This window comes from Triticum dicoccoides, chromosome 6A (assembly GCF_002162155.2).
Source record: "Triticum dicoccoides isolate Atlit2015 ecotype Zavitan chromosome 6A, WEW_v2.0, whole genome shotgun sequence".
Taxonomy (NCBI): Eukaryota; Viridiplantae; Streptophyta; class Magnoliopsida; order Poales; family Poaceae; genus Triticum; species Triticum dicoccoides.
In genome coordinates this window covers 117,744,934-117,749,670 of record NC_041390.1, presented here as the reverse complement: position 1 = coordinate 117,749,670, position 4,737 = coordinate 117,744,934, and the positions used below count along the sequence as shown (strand labels likewise).

At 41.4% G+C, this 4,737-nt stretch overlaps 1 long non-coding RNA gene across 1 annotated transcript; it reads right to left on the bottom strand.

The window, feature by feature from the left end:
• Positions 1-2,190: 2,190 nt before the first annotated feature.
• Positions 2,191-3,724, bottom strand: LOC119315518. Its single transcript, XR_005152775.1, has 2 exons — positions 2,804-3,724; positions 2,191-2,658 (listed from the first exon to the last, which is right to left on the bottom strand). It is a non-coding gene; the product is annotated as an uncharacterized LOC119315518 (long non-coding RNA).
• Between the last annotated feature and the right edge of the window lie 1,013 nt (positions 3,725-4,737).

Genomic DNA, 4,737 nt, shown 5'->3' with positions numbered 1-4,737 from the left:
TTTGAAGCACTCTATTATTAAAAGTTGAACTTCTTGTTATTTAATTTTTGAACTTCTTGTTTCCATTCTTTAATAACGAGGAAAATCTGAGTTTTCTTTAATAACAAGAATTTTTGAACTTCCGAGGGAAGAGCACTTAAACTTTGCCTTTATTATTCTTTTTTTCTCATACAAAATGCACATCATGCAATACGTGAACTTCCGACAGTTATCAATTTGGACTTCTCTCTGTTTCGGGTTAAAAAACGAGAAAATTCTTTTAGAACTTTTTTTAGTTTTTCCTTTTTTTATTTGAACTTCTTCATTTTGTTATTTAGTAACGACAAAACATCTAAGTTTTTTTACCTTTGAATTTTTTTTACTTTGAACTTCTTAGAAAAATATGGTTTTACATAAGCAAACAATTTTCTAGGTTTTTAAATTTAAACTTCTAGTTTTTTACCTTCTTGGTTATTTGAAATTGAACTTCTAGGGTTGTCAAATGTGAACTTCTACATTTTTTGACCTTCTCGGTTATTTTAAATTTTAATGTGATGTATTTTTGTTTGTAATTTTCTCATCCATTCGTCAGTGTTACACAAATGATATTCCTTTTGTACAAACCTCTCTCACAATTCTTTTTTAACTTTCTACGACCGAGGACTTGAAGTTACACAAATGATATTCCCGCCGTTTTAGAAAATGACGAGATCATGATTTCTGCCTACATCTCGAATGGAAATGCACTTCGTGAAGTAGTTGAACTTCTGGGGCTATGTTTGAACTTCACTCAGTTTTTGACGCGCTCTTTTTTGCACTGCGTGAAGTAGTTGATCTTCTGGGGCATGTCTGTTTGAACTTCACTCTGTTTCACTTTATTGTCCTTTTCTTATAGGAAACACACACCATGTAGTACGTGAACTTCTGGTTGTTATTACTCCAAGATTCTTTCTGGTTTGAGAGAATTATTTTAAAACACAAAAAACATCTTTTTTATGTATTTTGGACATCTAAATACACGGTGAACCTCTCTCAGAACTTTTCCTCGCCGAGCACTTGAACTTCTAATAACCATTTTTTCACTAAAATAAACTCTTTTTAGGTGTACCATTTGTTTTAATTTCAGAACCTTGGGTTTTGTAAATATCGATCCACTTCATTATTTTAGTTTGAACTTCTAGTTTTTTAAAGCAGGGAAATTTCATTTGAACTTTTTTTAGGTGTACCATTTATTTCAATTTGAACTTCTTCATTTTATTCTTTAGTAACGGAAACAATTTGATATCTTTTTTCATTTCATTGGTTGGACGTAAATGATATGGCGTTGGAAAGCTTATGAAAAATTTGATATCCTTTTTCATTTCTGCCAGAGGGTCTCTAATTTACTTCAAAACGGTAGTATAAATTTTGAACTGCTTTATATTTTTTAATTTGGCCTCCTTGGTTTACTCTTTAGTAACGGGGAAAATCCTAATGTAGTAATAAACATCGAACCGCTTCATTATTTAAATGTGAACTTCTAGTTATTATTTAGAAATGAGGAAAATTCGTTTTCCAAAAAGGAAAAAAAACATGGTATACCTTCAGAAACCTGCTGAAAAGATATAACTTTTTTCTTGTTAATCATTTTTCTCAAATTTGCCATGGTTTAAAAAAAATAATTCGTTAAAACTTGATTCCAACGATATACACCATACGTTTGAATCTTTTATCCGAATAGAGCATATGATATACTGTTGAAAAGCTTATGAAAGATTTAACTTTTTTCATGTAGACATTTTGTTAAATTCGTTATTGTTTATAAGCAGTTATAAAAATGCGACATCTTTTTTGTTTTCTTTTTTGAACACGTAAGTCTTAGGTTTTTACAAATTTTGAACTTCGTACTTATTTAAATTTGATCTTCTAGGCTTCTTTAGAAATGGAAAAATACGTTTGTATAAATTGTTTGAACTTCCCTTTTTATGTAATATGAGCTTCTTTGTTTTGTAATAAATATTTGAATTTCTCCATTATTTAAATTTGAACCTCTGTTTTTCTAAAACAAGAAAAATCCATTTTTTAAAAAACTTTGCTTAAACTACAACCTAGTACAAGCCCCATTAGCGCCACATCACACAACTTCTTCTTCTTCAACTGTTGAGTAAATTTCTTAGCTTTTTTATTTGTATACAGTAACTTGTACACATATTACTGAACGGACAAAATTACTGTAATTAAACCGCCTCACAAATGAAACTTAAGTCGGATGCTCAAACATACAGAAACAATCAACAATTTTAGACAGTGACGTAAACCTTTAGACAGAGCAAAAATTTGATTGGTGGACTTGGACAAAGCGATGCTCTTTTTACCCCCGCTGGGTGTTCCCTATATAAAACCAACAGGGATCTTATCCTTTTGAGCAGTGAACTTGCGATCTCCAACTAACCATTTTCTTTTCCGTCTTCTTCTTGGCGTGCCGATATCCCAAGATCTACTAGTGCTAGCATGCCACACGTCAGTAGTTTGGCCTTCAGAGCAGATTTTTGGCTACAGTGCACTGAAAAAGCTCTCTGCATGTACTAAAAAATATCTTTGAACCCTCGTTTCCCCATTATCTCTTAACTGCATTCTGCCTAAAATCTTCTGTCTGATTTACTGTCCAAAATAGGATGAGCCGGTTCGTCATGGTGGAGCCTGAAACACAAGGCTCGATAGAAGCACCCAAGAAGAATTAGCACTCCACGGCGTCGATGTATTTTGGAGAAGAAAACTCATGTTTTCCAATATTGAAGGACCAGTGAAAATGAACTAATATATCACAACATCAACTTTTTCGCACCTGCAAGTACGTCTGAACTTCAGACAAGAAAATCACCTAGAAATGGACCTTGTGAGGGCGCTGATGTGCTAGGCAGCCACATGCCATAGCTGCCGGGCGGGGGAGTTGGATCTGTACGCCTCATCAGCCTGTACACGAGAAAATGGTCTAGAGCAGCTTCCTTATCCATTGCTGAACCTGCAAGTCGACGGAGAAGTCCTCCAGGCATCTCACTGATGGATGACCATGAGAGGCGGTCAGGCGGCTCGAACTTTTTAGTTCATGCATTTGAACGGGTTCGCGCTGCTGAATCGAACTTCTTGTAGCATCACAGAGACGAACAAGGGCTGTGAGACAAGGCACCAGCGGCGCGCCCACATCATGTACTTGCCCGGCTCCGTTGCATCGTCGTCGGCGACATCCTCTGTGCCGCTCTCACACTCACGACAGGACATAGTCTTGTCCCGCTAGCCGGAGGAGCAGGACGACACCGCGGACGGGCCTCACGCGTGATCTGGCAGCAGTTGCTGCAGGGGCCGAGCAACTCGGGAGGAGGCAGGGTTCAGCGCGGGTGGGCGCGGCTGCGCATGAGAGTAGGCGGGGTGCATGGTAGGGACCAACCGCGGCGCACGGGAGCAAGTGGGGATCTGGGTGGGTACGCGCGGCGGCGCATGGGAGGAGCGGGAGGGGTTGAAGTCCAAACCCACCTCGCCCTGAAGGAAAGGGCCAGCCTTGCGCCGGAAGGAGGCGGGGGCGACGGCGTGCTAGGAGGAGGTGGGGGCGGCGGCCTTGCACCGGAAGAAGGCGGGGCGGCGGCGCATCGGGAGGTGGCGGGGCCGGCGGTGCGCCCACGCGCCCGAAAGGAGGAGGGCCCCGGGGGCGCGTCGGAGCAGGGTGGGCGGCGTCCGGAGGTGGTTGGCGGGTTGGGGGAGGTCGCAGGGGGAGGATGGCGACGGGAGGGACGGCGATAAGGTTTGGGGCGCTTTGCGCTATTTCTGTTCTCGCCCGATCTCAGGAACATGTCGTGGGGCTGTGATCCAAATAACTATTCTAATGCCAGGATTAGAATAGTGCTGTCCTATGTATATATACATATATATATACGAGAATTTATGTCATCTACAATATTCACTTATTTCTATTTCTTCATGTTGCTTTTTATGCTAAGTGAATGTGATCGGACCCTTCCTCCTTTATGCTATACTCAACCCAGTCTGTTCACAGATTCTTCATGTGCGTTCTATTTGAAACCCGTTCAAAATATTCACTGTGTCCTTGTCAGCTGAAGAATTTGCGAACGAAACTTTAAAATATTCTAATCTAAATTTTCGGCTGTTGCCGCCTAAACCGTTCCACATCCCACGATAATACTTATCTATTCACCCACGATCTCACATGATCGTCACCGCTCTGTGCGTGGGTGACACATGTCGCACGAATGAGAAGGGTCAGGGGCACTGTCGGTGTCAAAACCGGCGGATCTCGGGTAGGGGGTCACGAACTGTGCGTCTGAGGTTGATGGTAACAGGAGACAAGGAACATAATGTTTACCCAGGTTCGGGCCCTCTCGATGGAGGTAAAACTCTACGTCCTACTAGATTAATATTGATGAGTATGGGGGTTACAAGAGTTGATCTACCACGAGATCCTAATGGCTAAAACCCTAGATGTCTAGCCTATCTTGTTGGGGATATAACTATCAATTATGACCCGCCCAGGAGGGGCCGGGTCAACCCCAATGGCGGGTCACAAAGGAAGCTCAGTAAACACTCAAGACGATAGCTTATTAAACCTTATAGAAGGCCTAAAGGCCCGGAGGCGGCTTAAGACCCAATATTATAAACCGTCGTATATAAGGGAAGACTTGTAAGGAAAGGCATGTAAAAGAAGTCACCGAGCCGGACACGTTTTATGAGCCGGCCGGGACTCTGTAGGCCACCAGGCGTCAACCCGTG